The sequence below is a fragment of the Pristiophorus japonicus genome, unplaced genomic scaffold, assembly GCF_044704955.1.
Source record: "Pristiophorus japonicus isolate sPriJap1 unplaced genomic scaffold, sPriJap1.hap1 HAP1_SCAFFOLD_1277, whole genome shotgun sequence".
Classification (NCBI taxonomy): Eukaryota; Metazoa; Chordata; class Chondrichthyes; family Pristiophoridae; genus Pristiophorus; species Pristiophorus japonicus.
In genome coordinates this window covers 52,546-77,500 of record NW_027250943.1, presented here as the reverse complement: position 1 = coordinate 77,500, position 24,955 = coordinate 52,546, and the positions used below count along the sequence as shown (strand labels likewise).

General features: G+C 50.2%; 1 pseudogene; it reads left to right on the top strand.

The window, feature by feature from the left end:
* Positions 1–24,955, top strand: part of LOC139242258 (rho-related BTB domain-containing protein 2-like) — a 25,864-nt pseudogene extending 909 nt beyond the window's left edge.

Here is a 24,955-nt window from a genome sequence, read left to right as displayed (position 1 = left end):
ATTCCCTTACCGCTCAAAAAACTGTCTATCTCAGCCTTAAATATATTCAATGACCCAGCCTCCACAGCTCTCTGGGGCAGAGAATTCCACAGATTTACAACCCTCAGAGAGAAGAAATTTCTCCACATCTCAGTTTTAAATGGACGGTCCCTTATTCTAAGATTATGTCCCCTGGTTTTAGTTTCCCCTATGAGTGGAAACATCCTCTCTGCATCCACCCTGTCGAGCCCCCTCATTATCTTATACGTTTCGATAAGATCACCTCTCATTCTTCTGAATTCCACTGAGTAGAGGCCCAACCTGCTCAACCTTTCCTCATAAGTCAACCCCCTCATCTCCGGAATCAACCGAGTGAACCTTCTCTGAACTGCCTCCAAAGCAAGTATATCCTTTCTTAAATACAGAGACCAAAACTGTACGCAGTACTCCAGGTGTGGCCTCACCAATACCCTGTACAGTTGTAGCAGGACTTCTCTGCTTTTATACCCCATCCCCCTTGCAATAAAGGCCAACATTCCATTGGTCTTCCTGATCACTTGCTGTACCTGTATACTAACTTTCATGCACAAGTACCCCCAGGTCCCGCTGTACTGCAGCACTTTGCAATCTTTCTCCATTTAAATTATAATTTGCTTTTTTATTTTTTCTGCCAAAGTAGATAACCTCACATTTTCCCACATTATACTCCATCTGCCAAATTTTTGCCCACTCACTTGGCCTGTCTATATCCCTTTGCAGATTTTTTGAGTCCTCCTCACAATTTGCTTTCTCACCTATCTTTGTATCATCAATAAACTTGGCTACATTACACTCAGTCCCTTCATCCAAGTCATTAATATAGATTGTAAATATTTGAGGTCCCAGCACCGATCCCTGTGGCACCCCACTAGTTATTGTTTGCCAACTGGAAAATGACCCATTTATCCCGACTCTCTGTTTTCTGTTAGTTAGCCAATCCTCTAATATATTACCCCCAACCCCGTGAACTTTTATCTTGTGCAGTAACCTTTTATGTGGCACCTTATCGAATGCCTTCTGGAAATCTAAATACACCACATCCACTGGTTCCTCTTTATCCACCCTGTTCGTTACATCTTCAAAGAACTTCAGCAAATTTGTCAAACATGATTTCCCTTTCATAAAACCATGCTGACTCTGCCTGACTGAATTTTGCTTTACCAAATATCCTGTTACTGCTTCTTTAATAATGGACTCCAACATTTTCCCAACCACAGATGTTAGACTAACTGGTCTATAGTTTCCTGCTTTTTGTTTGCCTCCTTTTTTAAATATGTAAGCCATCAGGTCCAGGGGACTTGTCTGCCTTTAGTCCCATTATTTTACCAAGTACTACTTCATTAGTGATAGTGATTGTATTAAGTTCCTCCCTACCTATAGCCCCTTGATTATCCACTATTGGGATGCTTTTAGTGTCTTCTACCGTGAAGACCGATACAAAATATTTGTTCAACGTCTCTGCCATTTCCCTGTTCTCTATTATTAATTCCCCAGTCTCATCCTTCAGGGGACCAACATTTACTTTAGCCATTCTTTTTGCTTTTTATATATCTGCAGAAACTCTTACTATCTGTTTTTATATTTATTGCTAGTTTACTTTCATAATCTATCTTCCCTCTCAATCATTTTTTTCATCGTTCTCTGCTGGCTTTTAAACATTTCCCAATCCTCTGGCCTCCCATCATTCGACCTCCCACAAGCTGCATAAAAAAGTTTTTCCTCCGTCGCCTCTGGTTCTTCTGACAATCGCCTTAAATCTGTGTCCTCTTGTTCTCCACCCTTCCACCAATGGGAACAGTTTCTCTCTACTCTGTCCAGACCCCTCATGATTTTGAACACCTCGATCAAATCTCCTCTCAACCTTCTCTGCTCCAAGGAGAACAACCCCAGCTTCTCCAGTCTATCCACGGAACTGAAGTCCCTCATCCCTGGAACCGTTCTCGCAAATCCCCTCTGCACCCTCCCTAAGGCCTTCACATCCTTCCTAAAGTGTGGGGCCCAGAATTGGACACAAGTAGGTTTTTCCCTTGTGTTGGTTCTCTCACCACCTGCTGCAGGCCCAGTCTGGCAGCTATGTCCTTCAGGACTCGGCCAGCTTGGTCAGTAGTGGTGCTACCGAGCCACTCTTGGTGATGGACATTGAAGTCCCCCACCCAGAGTGCATTCTGTGCCCTTGCTACCCTCAGTGCTTCTTCCAAGTGGTGTTCAACATGGAGGATACTGATTCCTCAGCTGAGTGAGGGCGATAGTTGGTAATCAGCAGGAGGTTTCCTGTACACCATGTCCAAATCATTACTACATATCGAGAAAAGCACTGGTCCCAGAAAGGACCCTGAGGAACACCACTGTATACCATTCACTAGTCTGAAAAACAAGGGCTACAACTTTGGTGCCAAGCCTATTCTGTGGCACTTTGTAGAAGGCCTTTTGGAAATCCATGTACACCACAACAACCAAATTACCCTCATCGACCCTCTCTGTTACCGCATCCAAAAACTTCAGCAAGTTGGTTAAACACGATTTGCCTTTAACAAACCCGTGCTGGCTTTCCTTAATTAATCCACCCCTATCCAAGTGACTGTTAATTTTGTTCCTGATCACTGTTTCTAAAAGCTTCCCCAGTACCGAGGTTAAACTGTACTTGCTGGGTTTATCCTCACACCCTTTTTTGAACACGGGTGTAACATTTGCAATTCTGCAGTTCTCTGGCACCGCCCCCGTGCCTATGGAGGATCGGAATATTATGGTCAGTACCTCCGTGGTTTCCGCCCTCAGTTCCCTCACCATCCTAGGATGCATCCCATCTGCTCCTGGTGATTTATCCACTTTAAGTACAGCCAGCCTTTCTAATACCTCTTGATCAATTTTTATCCCATCAAGTATCTCCACTACCTCCACCTTCACTCTGTCTATGGCAGCATCCTCTTCCTTGGTGAAGACAGAGGCAAAGTCCTCATTTAGTCCCTCAGCCACACCCTCTGCCTCCATGTGTAGGTCTCCATCCTGGTCCCTAATCGCCCCTCCCCCCCCACACCCCCCCCCGCCTTACTACCCGTTTACTATTTCTCAGCCTATAGAAGACTATTAGATTCCCTTTGATGTTGCCTGCCATTCTATTCTCATACCCTCTCTGCCCCTCTGATTAACTTTCTCACTTCCCCTCTGACCTTTCTATATTTAGTCTGATTCTCAGATGTATTCTTGACCTGACATCTGTCAATACACACTCTATTTCTGCTTCATCATATTCTCGATCTGTTTCACCGTCCAGGGAGCCCTGACTTTAGTTACCCCGCCTTTCCCCCAGTGGGAATGTACCTCGACTGTACTCGAACCATCTCCTCTTTAAAGGCAGCCCATTGTTCCAGTACAGTTTTCCCGCCTATCTTTGATTCTAACTTACCCGGGCCTGATCCATTCTCATCCCACTGAAATTAGCCTTCCCCCAGTTAGACATTTTTACTCTAGATTGCTCCCTGTCCTTTTCCGTAGATAATCTAAACCTTATGATACTATGATCACTGTTCCCTAAATGTTCCCCTACTGACACTTACTCCACCTGACCCACCTCAGTCCCCAGAACCAGATCCAGCAATGCCTCCTTCCTCATCGGGCCGGAAACATACTGATCCAGAAAGTTCTCCTGAACACACTTCAGAAATTCTTCCCCCTCTCTGCCCTGTACACTATTACTATCCCAGGCTATATTAGGATAGTTGAAGTCCCCCATTATCACTAGTCACTAGTTGGTGGCCGAGGGAATATACATCATCATCATACGCAGTCCCTCGAAGCGAGGATGACTTGCTTTCACGCCAAAAAAAGGGATGAGTTCACAGGCGTTTCAATGAAGGACCTAATATTCCGGATCCCGAACTACATCCTGAAGGGTGGAAGATGCCTGTGCGTGGATTTTTTTAACGTGTGGTGGCCGTTGCCCACCCAGCCACCACACGGGAGTAGTGCAATGTAATGACACCTCTATTATTTGTTAACTCTAGCCATATAGATTCTCCAGTCCCTCCATGTAACTAAAGTCCCCTAGTACCATTCTACTAAACCTTTTCTGCACCCTCTCTAAGGCCTTCACATCCTTCCTAAAGTGCGGGGCCCAGAATTGGACACAATACTCCAGCTGGGGCCTCACCGTGATTTATAAAGGTTCATCATAACTTCCTTGCATCTGTTCTCTATCCTCTATTTATAAAGCCAACGATCCCACATGCTTAAATAAAAAACATAAAACGTTGTAAATATTCAGCAGGTCAGGGATTCCGTGGAGAGAGAAACAGAGCTAACATTTCATGTCAGTGGCCTTTTGTCAGGACTGGGAAAAGTTAGAAATATACCAGATTTTAAGTGCGTGGCAGGGAAGGGGGGTGGGGGGAAGGGAGGAATGGATAAAAGGGTATTGGGTGGAAGGCAGGGAAGATTAAATAACAAAAGATATGATTGTGCCAGGCAAAAGGGGAGGAGTTTGTGATCCCATATGGCTATTTAACAGGCGTTTCATCTTGTCCTGTCACCGTCACAGATTTGTATCAACAGCCCTGCAAATGTGCTTGGGGGGTGGGGGGCAGGGGTGGGGGTGGGGGTGGGGGTGTGAGTTATACACGCAGCTCATGCACAATAAAGTCAAGGATTGAAAGGAGACTGAGCAAATCAAATAAAGTGAGTGGCTGGAGCAAGAAAAGAGAATACAAGACGGAGCAAGGCATGCACATTAGCAGGAAAAGGAAAGAATATGTGGACTTGGCAGCGTAATCCGAGACTGTTCCGTCACACCCCACACCCTCTAATATCCCACCCAGTCTAATCCCACTCTATCCCACCCAGTCTAATCCCACTCTATCCCACCCACTCTAATCCCACTCTATCCCACCCAGTCTAATTCCACTCTATCCCACCCAGTCTAATCCCACTCTATCCCACCCAGTCTAATCCCACTCTATCCCACCCAGTCTAATCCCACTCTATCCCACCCAGTCTAATCCCACTCTATCCCACCCAGTCTAATCCCACTCTATCCCACCCAGTCTAATCCCACTCTATCCCACCCAGTCTAATCCCACTCTCTCCCACCCAGTCTAATCCCACTCTCTCCCACCCAGTCTAATCCCACTCTATCCCACCCAGTCTAATCCCACTCTATCCCACCCAGTCTAATCCCACTCTATCCCACCCAGTCTAATCCCACTCTATCCCACCCAGTCGAATCCCACTCTATCCCACCCAGTCTAATCCCACTCTATGTCACCCAGTCTAATCCCACTCTAATCCCACTCTAATCCCACTCTATCCCACCCACTCTAATCCCACTCTATCCCACCCAGTCTAATCCCACTCTATCCCACCCAGTCTAATCCCACTCTATCCCACCCACTCTAATCCCACTCTATCCCACCCAGTCTAATTCCACTCTATCCCACCCAGTCTAATCCCACTCTATCCCACCCAGTCTAATCCCACTCTATTCCACCCAGTCTAATCCCACTTTATCCCACCCAGTCTAATCCCACTCTATCCCACCCAGTCTAATCCCACTCTATCCCACCCAATCTAATCCCACTCTATCCCACCCAGTCTAATCCCACTCTATTCCACCCAGTCTAATCCCACTCTAATCCCACTCTATTCCACCCAGTCTAATCCCACTCTATCCCACCCAGTCTAATCTCATTCTCCCCTCACTCCCCACACCCTCTAATATCCCACCCAGTCTAATCCCACTCTCCCCCTCCCACCCCAGACCCTTTAATATCCCATCCAGTCTAATCCCACTCTCCCCCCACTCCCCGTAACTTTAATAGCCCACCCAGTCTAATCCCACTCTCCCCTCACTCCCCACCCAGTCTAATTCCACTCTTCCCTCTCACTCCCTGCACCCTTTAATGTCCTACCCGCAGTGCTAAGGATGTCGTGAATAGCACGTTTAGTGAGTTGGTCACACTGCAGGTAAACGTTACAAAGGCAGATAGGGGATGGGTGATCATCAGGAAGAGCAGGGGAAGGAAGGTAGTGCAGGGATCCCCTGTCGTCATCCCCCTGCAAAACAGATACACCCACCTTGGGTACTGTTGGGGGAGATGGCTCATCAGGGGAAGGCAGCAGCAGCCAAGTTCATGGCACCGTGGCTGGCTCTGCTGCACAGGAGGGTAGGAAAAAGAGTGGGAGAGCGATAGTGATAGGGGATTCGATTGTAAGGGGAATAGATAGGCGTTTCTGCGGCCGCAACCGAGACTCCAGGATGGTATGTTGCCTCCCCGGTGCAAGGGTCAAGGATGTCTCGGAGCGGCTGCAGGACATTCTGGAGGGAGAGGGTGAACAGCCAGCTGTCGTGCTGCATATTGGTACCAACGATATCGATAAAAAAACGGGATGAGGTCCTACAAGCTGAATTTAGGGAGCTAGGAGTTAAATTAAAAAGTAGGACTTCAAAGGTAGTAATCTCAGGATTGCTACCAGTGCCACATACTAGTTAGAGTAGAGGGAGCAGGATAGTTAAGATGAATACGTGGCTTGAGGAATGGTGCAAGGAGGAGGGATTCAAATTCCTGGGGCATTGGAACCGGTTCTGGGGGAGGTGGACCAGTACAAACCGGACGGTCTGCACCTAGGCAGGACCGGAACCGATGTCCTACGCGGAGTGTTTGCTAGTGCTGTTGGGGAGGAGTTAAACTAATATGGCAGGGGGATGGGAATAAATGGAGGGAGGCAGAGGGAAGTAAAAAGGGGGCAGAAGCAAAAGGTAGAAAGGAGAATAGTAAGAATGAAGGGCAGAGAAATCAAGGGCAAAAATCAAAAAGGGCCCCATTACAACATAATTCTAAAAGGACAAAAAGTGTTAAAAAAACAAGCCTGAAGGCTGAGTCTCAATGCGAGGAGCATTCGTAATAAGATGGATGAATTAACTGCGCAGATAGCTGTTAACGGGTATGATGTAATTGGGATTACGGAGACATGGCTCCAGGGTGACCAAGGCTGGGAACTCAACATCCAGGGGTATTCAACATTCAGGAAGGATAGACAGGAAGGAAAAGGAGGTGGGGTAGCGTTGCTGGTTAAAGAGGAAATTAACGCAATAGTAAGGAAGGACATTAGCTTGGATGATATGGAATCTATATGGGTAGAGCTGCAGAACACCAAAGGACAGAAAACATTAGTGGGAGTTGTGTACAGACCACCAAACAGTAGTAGGGAGGTTGGGGATGGCATCAAACAGGAAATTAGGGACGCGTGCAATAAAGGTACAGCAGTTAACATGGGTGACTTTAATCTACATATAGATTGGGCTAACCAAACTGGTAGCAATATGGTGGAGGAGGATTTCCTGGAGTGTATAAGGGATGGTTTTTTAGACCAATATGTCGAGGAACCAACTAGAGAGCAGGCCATCCTAGACTGGGTCTTGTGTAATGAGAGAGAATTAATTAGCAATCTGGTCGTGTGGGATCCCTTGGGGAAGAGTGACCATAATATGGTAGAATTCTTTATTAAGATGGAGAGCGACACAGTTAATTCAGAGACTAGGGTCCTGAACTTAAGGTAAGGTAACTTCGATGGTATGAGGCGTGAATTGGCTACAATAGACTGGCGAATGATACTTAAAGGGTTGACGGTGGATAGGCAATGACAAATATTTAAAGATCCCATGGATGAACTTCAACAATTGTACATCCCTGTCTGGAGTAAAAATAAAACGGGGAAGGTGGCTCAACCGTGGCTAACAAGGGAAATTAGAAATGCAAGGAAGAGGCATATAAATTGGCCAAACCTGAGGACTGGGAGAATTTAGAATCCAGCAAAGGAGGACTAAGGGTTTAATTAGGAGGGGGAAAATAGAGTACGAGTGTAAGCTAGCAGGAAACATAAAAACTAACTGCCAAAGCTTCAATAGATATGTGAAGAGAAAAAGATTAGTTAAGACTAATGTAGGTCCCTTGCAGTCAGAATCAGGTGAATTTATAATGGGGAATAAGGAAATGGCAGACCAATTGAACAAATACTTTGGTTCTGTCTTCACTAAGGAAGACACGAATAACCTCCCAAAAATAATCGGGGACCGAGGGTCTAGCGAGAAAGAGGAACTGAAGGAAATCATTATTAGTCAGAAAATTGTGTTAGGGAAATTGATGGGTTTGAATACCGATAAATCTCCAGGGCCTGATAATCTGCATCCCAGAGTACTTAAGGAGGTGGCTCTAGAAATAGTGGATGCATTGGGGGTCATTTTCCAAAATTCTATAGACGCTTGATCAGTTCCTATGGATTGGAGGGTAGCTAATGTAGCCCCACTTTTTAAAAAAGGAGGAAGAGAGAAAGCGGGTAATTATAGACCGGTTAGCCTGACATCGGTGTTGGGGAAAATGTTGGAATCAATTATTAAAGATGGAATAGCAGCGCATTTGGAAAGCAGTGACAGGATCGGTCCAAGTCAGCGTGGATTTATGAAAGGGAAATCATGCTTGACAAATCTTCTGGAATTTTTTGAGGATGTAACTAGTAGAGTGGACAAGGGAGAACCAGTGGATGTGGTGTATTTGGACTTTCAAAAGGCTTTTGACAAGGTCCCACACAAGAGATTAGTGTGCAAAATCAAAGCACATGGTATTGGGGACAATGTATTGACATGGATAGAGAACTGGTTGGCAGACAGGAAGCAAAGAGTATGAATAAACGGTTCCTTTTCAGATTGGCAGGCAGTGACTAGTGGGGTACCACAGGGTTCAGTGCTGGGACCCCAGCTGTTTACAATATACATCAATGATTTAGACGAAGGAATTGAATGTAATATCTCACAAGTTTGCAGATGACACTAAACTGGGTGGAGGATGCTAAGAGGCTGCAGGGTGACTTGGACAGGTTAAGTGAGTGGGCAAATGCATGGCAGATGCAGTATAATGTGGATAAATGTGAGGTTATCCACTTTGGTGGCAAAAACAGGAAGGCAGAATATTATCTGAATAGTGACAGATTAGGAAAAGGGGAGGTGCAACGAGACCTGGTTGTCATGGTACATCAGTCATTGAAAGTTGGCTTGCAGGTACAGCAGTTGGCCTTCATAGCTAGGGGATTTGAGTATAGGAGCAGGGAGGTCTTACTGCAGTTGTACAGGGCCTTGGTGAGGCCACACCTTGAATATTGTATCCAGTTTTGGTCTCCTAATCTGAGGAAGGACATTCTTGCTATTGAGGGAGTGCAGCGAAGGTTCACCAGACTGATTCCTGGGATGGCTGGACTGACATATGAAGAAAAACTGGATCGACTAGGCTTGTATTCACTGGAATTTAGAAGAATGAGAGGGCATCTCATAGAAACATATAAAATTCTGATGGGTTTGGACAGGTTAGATGCAGGAAGAATGTTCCCAATGTTGGGGAAGTCCAGAACCAGGGGTCACAGACTAAGGATAAGGGGTAAGCCATTTAGGACCGAGATGAGAAGAAACTTCTTCACTCAGAGAATTGTGAACCTGTGGAATTCTCTACCACAGAAAGTTGTTGAGGCCAGTTTGTTAGATATATTCAAAAGGGAGTTAGATGTGACCCTTAGGGCTAAAGGGATCAAAGGGTATGGAGAGAAAGCAGGAATGTGGTACTGATCAGCCATGATCTTATTGAATGGTGGTGCAGGCTCGAAGGGCCGAATGTCCTACTCCTGCACCTATTTTCTATGTTTTCTAATCCCACGCCCCTGACTCCCCATATCCTTTAATATCCCACCCAGTCTAATCCCACTCTCCCCTCACTCCCCGCACCCTTTAATATCCCACCCAGTCTAATCCCACTCTCCCCTCACTCCCCGCACCCTTTAATATCCCACCCAGTCTAATCCCACTCTCCCCTCACTCTCCATACCCTTTAATATCCCACCCAGTCTAATCCCACTCTCCCCTCACTCTCCATACCCTTTAATATCCCACCCAGTCTAATCCCATTCTCCCCTCACTCCCCATACCCTTTAATATCCCACCCAGTCTAATCCCACTCTCCCCTCACTCCCCGCACCATTTAATATCCCACCCAGTCTAATCCCACTCTCCCCTCACTCCCCGCACCATTTAATATCCCACCCAGTCTAATCCCACTCCCTCTCACTCCGCGCACCCTTTAATATCCCACCCAGTCTAATCCCACTCTCCCCTCACTCCCCGCACCCTTTAATATCCCACCCAGTCTAATCCCACTCTGTCCTGACTCCCCGCACCCTTTAATATCCCACCCAGTCTAATCCCACTCTGTCCTGACTCCCCGCACCCTTTAATATCCCACCCAGTCTAATCCCACTCTGTCCTGACTCCCCGCACCCTTTAATATCCCACCCAGTCTAATCCCACTTTGTCCTGACTCCCTGCACCCTTTAATATCCTACCCAGTCTAATCCCACTCTCCCCCTCACTCCCCACACCCTTTAATATCCCACCCAGACTAATCGATGGATCCAGGGTCGGTGTGGGTTCGGAGCGGTGTTGGAGTGAGTTTGCGGGGTCGGAACGGGGTCCCGGGGTCGGAGCGGGGTCCCGGGGTCGGAGCGGGGTCCCGGGGTCGGTATCCTGGGTTGGGATTGGGTCATTTGGTGATGGGACTGGTGAAGATCGGTGGGGTCTCTGAGGGTCAGCGTCACTCGCTTCTCTGTCCTGCACGAGTCTGGTGCGATCGTCTGATGCTGTAAATACAATAAAGACAGGCCATCATATTCTTCCCGAGTGCTGCTGGGCAGGCGATTCCCGTTCTCCATGACCATGTAAGTCGTTTGGTCATTTGGTCATTACCTAGCCACATGCCTTGCTCTAACTGCGTGTTTGTGCCGGCAGGTTCTGGAGCGATCCCGCGATGTTGTTGATCAAGTTCGTGTCTCTCTTCGACTGTGGGACACGTTTGGGGATCACCACAAAGACCGTCGCTTTGCATATGGCAGGTAGGGTGCTGCCCCGGGGGGCAGGGTCTCCCTGCTCAGGGATGGGTGTGGGGGCTGCGCTAGGCTGGTAACACCACACCGAATGCTTCCTTGCAACTTGGGCATTGAGCCCAAAGGCTGCCCCTCTGCCCCTCTCCTCCACTGTGCGTCCTATCTCTGCAGGAAGCCCGTCACCATGGGTCCTATCATCGGGGGGGAAAAGAAAGACATGGATTTATAGAATCATAGAATTTTACAGCACAGGAAGTCAAGGGTTATAAGAACATAAGAACATAAGAATTGGGAACAGGAGTAGGCCATCTAGCCCCTCGAGCCTGCTCCGCCATTCAACAAGATCATGGCTGATCTGGCCGTGGACTCAGCTCCACTTACCCGCCCACTCCCTGTAACCCTTAATTCCCTTATTGGTTAAAAATCGATCTATCTGAACCTTGGTATGTCCCAAAGCTCTTTACATCCAATGAAGTACTTTTGGAGTGTAGTCACTGTTGTAATGTGGGAAACACGGCAGCCAAATTGTGCACAGCAAGCTCCCACAAACAGCAATATGATAATGACCAAGATAATCTGTTTTTTATGACGTTATTTGAGGGATAAATATTGGCCCCAGGACACTGGGGATAATTCCCCTGCTCTTCTTCGAAATAGTGCCACTTACCCGCCCGCTCCCCGTAACCCTTAATTCCCTTATTGGTTAAAAATCTATCTGTGACTTGAATACATTCAATGAGCTAGCCTCAACTGCTTCCTTGGGCAGAGAATTCCACAGATTCACAACCCTCTGGGAGAAGAAATTCCTTCTCAACTCGGTTTTAAATTGGCTCCCCCGTATTTTGAGGCTGTGCCCCCTAGTTCTAGTCTCCCCGACCAGTGGAAACAACCTCTCTGCCTCTATCTTGTCTATCCCTTTCATTATTTTAAATGTTTCTATAAGATCACCCCTCATCCTTCTGAACTCCAACGAGTAAAGACCCAGTCTACTCAATCTATCATCATAAGGTAACTCTCTCATCTCCGGAATCAGCCGAGTGAATCGTCTCTGTACCCCCTCCAAAGCTAGTATATCCTTCCTTAAGTAAGGTGACCAAAACTGCACACAGTACTCCAGGTGCGGCCTCACCAATACCCTATACAGTTGCAGCAGGACCCCCCTGCTTTTGGGGAGCGGGCGGGGAAATGGAGCTGAGTCCATGATCAGATCAACCATGATCTTATTGAATGGTGGAGCAGGCTCGAGGGGCCAAATGGCTGACTCCTGCTCCTATTTCTTATGTTCTTATTATGTAGGAGGAGGCCATTCAGCCCATCGTGTCCGTGCCAGCCGACAAACAGCTATCCAGTCTAATCCCACTTTCCAGCTCTAGGTCCGTAGCCCTGTAGGTTACGGCACTTCAAGTGTACACCAAGTATTTTTTAAATTTGGTGAGGGTTTCTGCCTCTACCACCCTTTCAGGCAGTGAGTTCCAGACCCCCACATCCCTCTGGGTGAAAAAAAATTCTTCTCAAACCTCCGAACAATTACTTTAAATCTATGTACCCTGGTTATTGACCCCTCTACTAAGGGAAATAGGTCCTTCCTATCCACTCTATCTAGGTCCCTCATAATGTTATATACCTCAATAATTCAATAATCATCTTCCAAAATTTCTATAGATTATGGAACAGTTCCTGCAGATTGGAGGGGGGCAAATGTAACCCCACTTTGAAAAAGGAGGGAGAGAGAAAATGGGGAACTACAGACCGGTTAGCCTCATTTCAGTAGTAGGGAAAATGCTAGAGTCTATTATAAAGGATGTGATAACAGCACACTTGGATAATATCAACAGGATTAGACAAAGTCAACACGGATTTATGAAAGGAAAATCATGTTTGACAAACCTACTGGAGTTTTTTTGAGGATGTAACTGATAGAATAGATAAGGGAGAACCAGTGGATGTAGTGTATTTTGATTTTCAGAAGGCCTTTGATGAAGCCCCAGAGGTTAGTGTGCAAAATTAAAGCACATGGGATTGGGGGTAATGTATTGGCATGGACTGAAAATTGGTTAACTGACAGGAAACAGAGTAGCAATAAACGGGTCTTTTTCAGGGTGGCGGGCAGTGACTAGTGGGGTACCACAGGGATCAGTGCTGGGGCCCCAGCTATTCACAATATATATAAATGATTTGGATGAGGGAACCAAATGTAATATTTCCAAGTTTGCTGACGACACAAAACTAGGTGGGATTGTGAGGAGGATGCAAAGACGCTGCAAGGCGATTTAGATAGGTTGAGTGAGTGGGCAAACACATGGCAGATGCAGTATAATGTGGATAACTGTGAAGTTATCCACTTTAGTAGGAAAAACATAAGGACAAAGTATTATTTAAATGGTGATGGCTTGGGAAGTGTCGATGTACAGAGGGACCTGGGTGTCCTTGTACAGCAGTCATTGAAAGCAGATATGCAGGTGCAGCAAGCAGTTAGAAGGCAAATGGTATTTTGGCCTTCGTTGCAAGAGGATTTGAGTACAGGAGCAAGGATACAGTTATACAGGGCCTTGGTGTATTGTGTGCATTTGGGTCTCCTTACCTAAGAAAGGATATACTTGCCATAGAGGGAGTGCAGCGAAGGTTCACCAGACTGATTCCTGGGATGGTAGGACTGTCATATGAGGAGAGATTGGGTCGACTAAGTCTGTATTCACGAGAGTTTAGAAGAATGAGAGGGGATCTAATTGAAACATATAACATTCTGACGGGGATGGACAGACTGGATGCAGGGAGGATGTTTCCCTGGGGCTGGGAAGTCTAGAACAAGGGGTCACAGTCTCAGGATACGGGGTAGGAAATTTCGGACCGAGATGAGAAATGTTTTCACTGAGGGTGGTGAACCTGTGGAATTCTTTACCACAGAAGGCCGTGGAGGCCAAGTCACTGAATATATTTAAGAGGAAGAAAGATAGATTTCTAGACACAAAGGCATCAGGGGTATGGGGAGAAAGCGGGAATATGGTGTTGAGATAGAGGATCAGCCATGATCATATTGAATGGTGGTGCAGGCTCGAAGGGCCGAATGGCCTACTACTGCTCCTATTTTCTATGTTTCTAATAAGGTCTCCCCTCAGCCTCCTCTGTTCCAAAGAAAACAACCAATGCCTATCCAATCTTTCCTCATAGCTAAAATTCTCCAGTCCCAGCAACAACTCCTCAGATAATGGAGCAGTCCAGGCCCACATACAGCAAGACCTGGACAACATTCAGGCTTGGGCTGATAAGTGGCACGTAACATTCACACCACACAAGTGCCAGACAATGACCATCTCCAACAAGCGAGAGTCTAACCACCGCCCCTTGATATTCAGCGACATTACCATCACCAAATCCCCCACCATCAACATCCTGGGGGTCACCATTGACCAGAAACTTAACTGGACCAGCCACATAAATACTGTGGCAACAAGAGCAGGTCAGAGGCTGGGTATTCTGTGGGGAGTGTCTCACCTCCTGACTCCCCAAAGCCTTCCCACCATCTACAAGGCACAAGTCAGGAGTGTAATGGAATACTCTCCACTTGCCTGGATGGTGCAGCTCCAACAACACTCGAGAAGCTGGACACCATCCAGGACAAAGCAGCCGCTTGATCAGCCCCCCATCCCCCACCTTCAACACTCACTCCCTCCACCACCGGCGCACCGTGGCTGCAGTGTGTACCATCTACAAGATGCACTGCAGCAACTCGCCAAGGCTTCTTCGGCAGCACCTCCCAAACCCACGACCTCTACCACCTAGAAGGACAAGGGCAGCAGGTACATGGGAACACCACCTCCTCCACGTTCCCCTCCCAGTCACACACCATCCCGACTGGGAAATATATCGGCCGTTCCTTCATCGTCGCTGGGTCACAATCCTGGAACTCCCTCCCTAACAGCACTGTGGGAGCACCTTCACCACACGGACTGCAGCGGTTCAAGAAGATGGGTAATAAATGCTGGCCTTCCTAGCGATGCCCACATCCCGGAATGAATAAAAAAAATAAAAGTGCCAGTGGCAGCCTGGATACGGATTGTCTCGGTGACAGGAAACAGAGAGTACTGGTGAACGGTTGTTTCTGGGACTGGAGGAAGGTATATAGTGGTGTTCCCCAGGGGTCGGTACTGGGACCACTGCTTTTCCTGATATATATTGATGACTTGGACTTGGGAGCATCGGGCACAATTGCAAAATTTGCAGATGACACAAAACTTAGAAATACAGTGAACCGTTAGGGGGATAGTGGTAGACTTCAAGAGGACATCGACAGGCTGGTGAAATGGGCGCACACATGGCAGATTAAATTTAACGCTGAAAAATGCAAAGTGATACATTTTAGTAGGATAAACGAGGAGGGGCAATATAAACTAAAGGGTACAATTCTAAAGTGGGTGCATGACCAGAGAGACCTGGGACATCTGTGCACAAATTGTTGAAGGTGGCAGGGCAGGTTGAGAAAGCGGTTATAAAAGCATATGGGATCCTGGGCTTGATAAATAGAGGCACAGAGTACAACAGCAAGGAAGTTATGATGGACCTGTATAAAACACTGGTTCGGCCCCAGCTGGAGTATTGTGTCCAATTCTGGGCCCCGCACTTTAGGAAGGATGTGAAGGCCTTAGAGAGGGAGCAGAAATGATTGACGAGAATGGTTCCAGGGATGAGGGACTTCAGTGACGGGGACAGACTGGAGAAGCTGGGGTTGTTCTCCTTGGAGCAGAGAAGGTTGAGAGAAGATTTGATCGAGGTCAAAATCATGAGGGGTCTGGACAGAGCAGATAGAGAGAAACTGTTCCCATTGGTGGAAGGGTCGAGAACCAGAGGACACAGATTGAAGGCGATTGGCAGAAGAACCACAGGCGACATGAGGAAAAACATTTTTACGCAGCGAGTGGTTAGGATCTGGAATGCACGGCCCGAGAGGGTGGTGGAGGCAGACTCAATCGTGGCTTTCAAAAGGGATTGGATAAGTACGGCTACCCTTTCGGCTGCGCTAAAAGTTTGTCACCATCCTCCGCCTGCTCCACGATGACATGCAGGCCGTGATCCTGACCAACGGATCCACCACAGACCCAATCCACATCCGGACCGGGGCCAAGCAGGGCTGTGTCATCGCACCAACCCTCTTCTCCATCTTCCTTGCTGCAATGCTTCACCTCACGATCAGCAAGCTCCCTGCTGGAGTGGAGGTATTCTACAGAACAAACAGGAAACTGTTCAACCTCCACCGCCTCCAGGCTAGATCCAAGGTCGTCCCATCCTCTGTCATTGAATTACAGTACGCGGACAACGCTTGCGTCTGCGCACATTCAGAGGCCGAACTCCAAGCCATCGTCAATATCTTCACCGAGGTGTATGAAAGCATGGGCCTTACACTCAACATCCGTAAGACAAAGGTCCTCTACCAACCTGACCCCGCCGCACAGCACTGCCCCCCCCCGATTATCAACATCCACGACGAGGACCATTTTCCATACCTCGGGAGCCGACTGTCAACAAGAGCAGACATCGATGATGAGGTCCGACACCGCCTCCAGTGCGCCAGCGCAGCCTTCGGCTGCCTGAGGAAGAGCGTGTTTGAAGACCAGGCCCTCAAATCTGGCACCAAGCTCATGGTCTACAGGGCTGTAGTGATACCCGCCCTCCTGTACGGCTCAGAGACATGGACCATGTACAGTAGACACCTCAAGTCGCTGGAGAAATATCACCAAAGCTGCCTCCGCAAGATCCTGCAAATCCCCTGGGAGGACAGACGCACCAGCGTCAGTGTCCTCGACCACGCCAACATCCCCAGCATCGAAGCACTGACCGCACTCGACCAGCTCTGCTGGGCGGGTCACATTGTCCGCATGCCAGACGTGAGACTCCCAAAGCAAGCGCTCTACTCGGAACTCCCACGCGGCAAGCGAGCCCCAGATGGGCAGATGAAACATTTCAAGGACACCCTCAAATCCTCCCTGATAAAGTGCAACATCCCCACCGACACCTGGGAGTCCCTGGCCAAAGACCGCCCTAAGTGGAGGAAGAGCATCCGGGAGGGCGCTGAGCACCTCGAGTCTCGTCGCCGAGAGCATGCAGAAACCAAGCGCAGGCAGCGGAAAGAGCATGTGGCAAACCAGTCCCACCCTCCCCTTCCCTCAACCACTGTCTGTCCCACCTGTGACAGAGACTGTAATTCCCATATTGGACTGTTCAGCTACCTGAGAACTCATTGTTAGAGTGGAAGCAAGTCTTCCTCGATTTTGAGGGACTGCCTGTGATGATGATGAGGATAAATACGTGAAGGAAATACGTGCGGGGAAAGGGCGGGGAGTGGGACAGGCTAAGGTGCTGTTGCAGAGAGCCGGCACGGGCTCGACGGGCCGAATGGCGGCCTCCAGTGCTGTAACCGTGCCATGATTCTATTTTCAAGGATTCGCCCAATTCCCTTTAGAAAGTATTCTTGAAGCTGCGTCCATCGCCCTGTCAGGCAGTGTGTTCCAGATCACCACACCAGTTCCTCCTCACTGTCCAGTGATCCCTGCTGGAGAGTGTGGGCAGACATCGGCTGAGAACCACACTGGGCTTGTCGATGATCCAATGTTTAAATAGTGTGTCAGCACTTAAACTGGTGCCTTCCTCAGGATCAGAGGGCAGTCTGTGTGAGGAGCGCCCCGGGAGGTGGGGGAGGGGCCGCCCCGGGAGGTGGGGGAGGGGCCGCCCCGGGAGGTGGGGGAGGGGCCGCCCCGGGAGGTGGGGGAGGGGCTGCCCCGGGAGGTGGGGGAGGGGCTGCCCCGGGGGGGTGGGGGAGGGGCCGCCCCGGGGGGGTGGGGAGGGGCCGCCCCGGGGGGTGGGGGAGGGGCCGCCCCGGGGGGTGGGGGAGGGGCCGCCCCGGGGGGTGGGGGAGGGGCCGCCCCGGGGGTTGGGGGAGGGGCCGCCCTGGGGGGGTGGGGAGGGGCCGCCCTGGGGGGGTGGGGAGGGGCCGCCCCGGGGGGTGGGGGAGGGGCCGCCCCGGGAGGTGGGGGAGGGGCCGCCCCGGGGGGTGGGGGAGGGGCCGCCCCGGGGGTTGGGGGAGGGGCCGCCCTGGGGGGGTGACCTCTTGGGGTGGGGGAGGGGCCGCCCCGGGGGTTGGGGGAGGGACTGCCCCGGGGGTTGGGGGAGGGGCTGCCCCGGGGGTTGGGGGAGGGGACGCCCCGGGGGGTGGGGGAGGGGCCGCCCCGGGGGGTGCGTGGGGGAATTCCCCGTGGGTGGGGGGATTCTCCGGGGCTGGGAGAGGGGCCGCCCCGGGGTGTGGGGGGAGAAGCCTCCCCAGGGGGTGGGTGGGGGGATTCCCTGGGGGTGGGAGAGGGGCCGCCCCGGAGCTCTGGGTGGGTCAGGGCCGCCTGTGAATGCTCTAACCGTGTGTCTCCGGTCGCACCAGGTCGGATGTGGTGGTCCTGTGTTTCTCGCTGGCGAACCCTAACTCGCTGCGTCACGTCAAGACCATGTGGTTCCCCGAGATCAAGCACTTCTGTCCCCGCACCCCCACCTGGTCGGCTGTCAGCTGGACTTACGCTACACAGACCTCGAGGCAGTGAACAAGGCACGGAGACCTCTGGCCAAGTGAGTGTGGGGGATGGTGGCTGGGAGGGGGTGTGTGGGGGGGGATGTTTGAGACGGTGGCGTGTGTGAGGAGTGGGAGTGTGAGGGGGGGTGAGAGAGGGGAGGAGGGGTGTGTGGGAGTGAAGGGAGGGCAGTGGGAGTGGGTGAGGACGGAGAGAGAGTGGGGTAGGGGTGAGAGGGAGTGGGGGAGGGGGTCAGGGCTTGGGAGGGGGAGAGAGTGCGAGTGTGATGGACGGAGGGGGTCATGCACGGAGGAGGGGGGAGTGACGGGGAGAGAGAGAGTGAGGGGGAGGAGGGAGAGAGAGGGAGTGAGGGGGAGGAGGGAGAGAGAGGGAGTGAGGGGGAGAAGGGAGAGAGAGAGTGAGGGGGAGGAGGGAGAGAGAGAGTGAGGGGGAGGAGGGAGAGAGAGAGTGAGGGGGAGGAGGGAGAGAGAGAGTGAGGGGGAGGAGGGAGAGAGAGAGTGAGGGGGAGGAGGGAGAGAGAGAGAGAGGGGGAGGAGGGAGAGAGAGAGTGAGGGGGAGGAGGGAGAGAGAGAGTGAGGGGGAGGAGGGAGAGAGAGAGTGAGGGGGAGGAGGGAGAGAGAGAGTGAGGGGGAGGAGGGAGAGAGAGAGTGAGGGGGAGGAGGGAGAGAGAGAGTGAGAGGGAGGAGGGAGAGAGAGAGTGAGGGGGAGGAGGGAGAGAGAGAGTGAGGGGGAGGAGGGAGAGAGAGAGTGAGGGGGAGGAGGGAGAGAGAGAGTGAGGGGGAGGAGGGAGAGAGAGAGTGAGTGAGGGGGAGGAGGGAGAGAGAGAGTGAGTGAGGGGGAGAGGGTGGAGCGAGAGTGTGTGAGGGGGAGAGGGTGAGGGAGGGAGTGTGAGGGGGAGAGGGTGAGGGAGGGAGTGTGAGGGGGAGAGGGTGAGGGAGGGAGTGAGGGTGAGGGGGAGGGAACGAGTGTGAGGGGGAGGGAACGAGTGTGAGGGTGAGGGAGCGAGTATGAGGGTGAGGGGGAAAGGGGGAGGGAGCGAGTGTGGGGGGAGGGAGTGAGTGAGGGGGAGGGAGTGAGTGAGGGGGAGGGAGTGAGTGTGAGGGGGAGGGAGTGAGTGTGAGGGGGAGAGGGGGAGGGAGTGATGAGAGAGAGGGAGTGAGTGTGAGGGGGAGGGAGTGAGTGTGAGGGGGAGGGAGTGAGGGGGAGGGGGAGAGGGGGATGGAGTGAGGGGGAGAGGGTGAGGGAGTGAGCGAGGGTGAGGGGGAGAGGGTGAGGGTGAGGGAGGGAGTGAGTGTAAGAGGGAGGGAGTGAGTGTAAGGGGGAGGGAGCGAGGGTGAGGGGGAGGGAGTGAGTGTGAGGCGGGGAGAGTGTGAGGGGGAGGGAGTGAGTGAGTGTGAGGGGGAGGGAGTGAGTGAGTGTGAGGGAGTGAGTGTGAGGGTGTGAGTGTGAGGGGGAGGGAGTGAGTGTGAGGGGGAGGGAGTGAGTGTGAGGGTGTGAGTGTGAGGGGGAGGGAGTGAGTGTGAGGGGGAGAGGTGGAGGGGGAGGGAGTGAGTGTGAGGGGGAGGGAGTGAGTGTGAGGCGGGGTGGGGGGAAGTGCTGTGTGTCCCGGGCGTGTCTGAAGCCCTTGCCGCTGTTTACACTGAGCCGGTGTGAATGGGAGTGGTGCGATTACCTGCCTGTGTGAGGGACAGAATTAGAAGTTCTGAAGGTATGAGTCTGGGAAAGAGAAAGGGATGGTGGAATTGCACAGCCTTGGAGGCGGCCATTGGGCCCATGGTCTGAGTCCTGGCTCTCCGAAGGAGAATAACTACTCAGCAGTCTTGCCCCTAACCCTTTTTAAAAAAATCTACTATTTATCCACTTTGTGTTGAAGAGCTGTGATGGGCTCTGCTTGCCTCGTTCCTGCTCAGCTATACTTGTCCCAACATCCCTCTGAAGCAATAAAAAGCTTATTTATGACATCTGGACTCTGATCGGAGTTGCATCAACTTGCCCATTGCATTTTACGGATCAGCAGGCTTGTGCCTGTTCATTCCCGTGCCAATTCCATTTTCAGCTTCCCAAACAGCTACAGAAAATGTGGACTGTGTTACTGCAGCACATTGCCTCCCACTCAAATACATTGTGGTTACAACAGGCCATTCGGCCCAACCAGGCCGTGCAGGCATTTACCCTCCACCACAGAATAGACCCAGTCACATTTCCCGCCCTGTTCCCCCCCTCACTTCCTCCCCCTCTCACTGCCTCCCCCTCTCACTTCCTCCCCCTCTCACTTCCTCCCCCTCTCACTTCCTCCCCCTCTCCAGTCTAACCTACAATGCTGACAGTCTCTGCCTCAATCGCTGACCCTGGGAGTGAATCCCACAGCATCACCACTCTGTGTGTGAAGCAGGTTCTCCTGCTCGCTTCTAAATCTCTTACATAAGAACATAAGAAATAGGAGCAGGACTGGGCCATTTGGCCCCTCGAGCCTGCTCCACCATTCAATAAGATCATGGCTGATCTGATCATGGACTCAGCTCCACTTCCCTGCCCGCTCCCCATAACCCCTTAATCCCTTATCGGTTAAGAACCTGTCTATCTCTGTCTTAAATGTATTCAATGTCCCAGCCTCCACAGCTCTCTGAGGCAGCGAATTCCACAGATTTACAACCCTCTGAGAGAAGAAATTCCTCCTCATCTCAGTTTTAAATGGGCGGCCCCTTATTCTAAGATTATGCCCCCTAGTTCTAGTCTCCCCCATCAGTGGAAACATCCTCTCTGCATCCACCTTGTCAAGCCCCCTCATAATCTTATACGTTGCGATAAGATCACCTCTCATTCTTCTGAATTCCAATGAGTAGAGGCCCAACCTCCTCAACCTTTCCTCATAAGTCAACTCCCTCATCCCCGGAATCAACCGAGTGAACCTTCTCTGAACTGCCTCCAAAGCAAGTATATCCTTTCGTAAATATGGAAACCAAAACTGCACGCAGTATTCCAGGTGTGGCCTCACCAATACCTTGCATAACTGTAGCAAGACTTCCCTGCTTTTATACTCCATCCCCTTTGCAATAAAGGCCAAGATACCATTGGCCTTCCTGATCACTTGCTGTACCTGCATACTAACCTTTTGTGTTTGATGCACAAGTACCCCCAGGTCCCGCTGTACTGCGGCACTTTGCAATCTTTCTCCATTTAAATAATAACTTGCTCTTTGATTTTTTTCTGCCAAAGTGCACATTTAATTTTGTATTGCCGAGGGGAGCGAGAATGCAGTGATTGTTACTGGACCAGTAATCCAGAGAACGCGAGTTCAGATCCCACCATGATAGTTTTCAGAATTTGAATTCAGCAAAAGTGACCATGAAGCTGTCAGATTGTCGTATAAACCCATCGGGTTCACTAATGTCCTTTAGGGAAGGGAATCTGCCGTCCTTACCCGTTCTGGCCTATATGTGACTCTAGTCCTACAACAGTGTGGTTGAGTCTTAACTGCCCTCTGAACTAGGCTAACAAGCCCCTCAGTTACATCGGATTACACGGGATATACGGCCCAGAAACAGACCATGCGGCCCAACCAGTCCATGCCGGCGTTTATGCTCCACTCGAGCCTCCTCCCGTCTTTCCTCATCTAAATCTATCAGCAGAACCCTCTATTCCCTTCTCCCCCATTGGCTTGTCCAGCCTCCCCTTAAATGCATCGATACTATTCACCTCAACCCCTCCCTGTGGCAGCGAGTTCCACATTCTCACCCCTCTCTGGGTAAAGAAGTTCCTTCTGAATTCCCCATTGGATTTCTGGGTGACTATCTTATATCGATGGCCTCTCGTTTTGCTCTTCCCCACAAGTGGAAACACTCTCTCTGTATCCACTCTATCAAAACCTTTCATCATGTTACAGACCTCTATTAGGTCACCCCTCAGTTGTCTTTTTTCAAGAGAAAAGAGACCCAGCCTGTTCATCCTTTCCTGATATGTATACCCTCGCATTTCTGGTATCATCCTTGTAAATCTTCTCTGCACCCTCTCCAGTGCCTCTATATCCTTTTTATAATATGGCGACCAGAACTGTGTGCTGTGGTCTAACCAAGGTTCCAGACAGGTTTAGCATAACTTCCCTACTTTTCAATTCTATCCCTCCAGAAATAAACCCGAGTGCTTGGTTTGCTTTTTCTGGCCTTGTTAACCTGTTAACCTTGTTAACATTTAGTGATCGGTGTATTTGTACCCCGAGATCCCTTTGTTCCTCTACCCCACCATCAAACAGTACCACACGGACTGCCGAGCTTCAAGAAGAAGTCCTATCACTTCATTCCTGGGGCAACGAGGGGTAGCAATAAATGCGAGCCCTCCCAGCGATGTTCTGGCTGCCTTGGGGAGGTGGTGATGGCACCTTCGTGAACCGCCACAGCACGTGTGGTGAAGGTGCTCTCACAGTGCCAGGATTCTGAGCAGTGACGATAAAGGAACAGCGATATATGTTCAATATATCGAACTCTGGAACACCAACCACCCTGAAAATTCTCACAGACCTCCTCCTCTCTCTTCAAAAAATCAATTTTTAAATCAGTTTGCTATCCTCCCCCTAATTCCATTCCCTTAACCTTCTCTGGTAATCACCCACCTGGTACATAGAAACATAGAGAATAGGAGCAGTAGTAGGCCATTCGGCCCCTCGAGCCTGCACCACCAGTCAATATGATCATGGCTGATCCTCTATCTCAACACCATATTCCTGCTTTCTCCCCATACCCGTTGCTGTCTTTTGTGTCTAGAAATCTATCTATCTCCCTCTTAAATATATTCAGTGACGTGGCCTCCACAGCCTTCTGTGGTAGAGAATTCCACAGGTTCACCACCCTCTGAGTGAAAACATTTCTCCTCATCGCAGTCCTAAATTTCCTCCCCCGTATCCTGAGACTGTGACCCCTTGTTCTAGACTTCCCAGCCAAAGTCTTTCTGAAGTACATTGTGCACTCAACATTTCTCTTCCCTCCGCAAAGAATTTTAGGAGATTTGACAAACATGAAGGTCGCTTTTGAAATCTGTGCTGGCTAGCTCTAATACTTGATCTTTAATCAGAGAACTAGTCTGTAATTACTCCACTTAGTTCTATCTCCCTTTTGGAAAATGGGACTGTGTTGGCGATTACCTCTCCTGTCCTGTAACACACACCCACACTCCACGGAGCCCTGAAATATCATTCCTAGGCCTCAGTCATTTCCCATCTGCCTTCGTGGCCTGTCAGACTAACTTGGCTAAAATGTTCCTTTAATCCGTCACAGTATCGCTCATCCCTGCAGCGTTACCTGCTCCTTTCCCCGACCTTCACTTCAGGCTTTTTCCCCATTTTTAACAAGTCCATTTAATTTTGTTCCTTTGCTGTCCTTGGTGTCTGGGTGGCTGCATCGGTCTTTGGCGTGTCTGTGTCATTACTGCCGGGTTTAACTGATAATTTGATCTCTTTAGACCCATTAAGCCGACAGACATTCTCCCACCGGAGAAAGGCCATGAGATCGCCGAAGAGTTGGGCATTCCTTACTACGAGACAAGCATCGTTGCCCAGTTTGGGATCAAGGACGTCTTTGACAATTCAATCCGGGCGGCACTCATCGCTAGACGCCACCTGCAGTTCTGGAAGTCGCATCTTAAGAAAGTACAAAGACCTCTGCTCCAGGTCCCCTTTCTCCCCCCAAAGCCGCCCCCCACAATCATCACAGTTGCAGACACCCCGTTAGTGGGTGGCGAAGAGCCAGTAACTCTCTTTTCAACCCCGCTTTGTGCTGATGTCGTCTTTGTTCTTCACGATGGACAGCGAATCTTTGCTCACAAGGTCTACCTGGCCACTTCCTGTTCCAAGTTCTATGACCTGTTCACAATCGATTTGATGCAGGACTGTCAGTCGGGCGGAGAGAAAGAGGAAGACAGCAGAGGAGAGGGGATGGAGAGCCAGAGACATGAAGATCAAGCGGTGAGAGTGAAGAGCCTGCACATGGACGGGCTTCATGGCGAGACCATTGTCCAAAAGATGCCGCAGCCATCGCTGAGAAGCTCAAAGAGTGAGGACACGCCGAAACTGGTGGACGCTGCAGGAGTGATGCAAGCGTCCTTGAAACCTGGGACAGGGGGTAAACTACTCACCACGTGGGGAAGGGGCTTTGTAGCTATCCATTTGGACCATGTGGAGGATCCCGTGACTCTCAGGGATCGACCAATGGCTGTAGTTACCATGGATTGTCTGATTGAGAAGGAGCCGTTGCAGGTGGTGCTGGAGTATCTCTACACTGGCTCTTTCGATGAGGCTCGGGTGGATCTGATGCAGGTGGCTGTCATTGCTGAGCTCCTTGAAGTATTTGACTTGAGGATGATGGTTGCGAATGTCCTGAATAAGGAGAGTTTTATGAACCAGGAGATCACCAAATCCTTCCATGTGCGACGTGCCAACAGGATCAAAGAGTTCCTCCTAAAGGGGACCTTTTCAG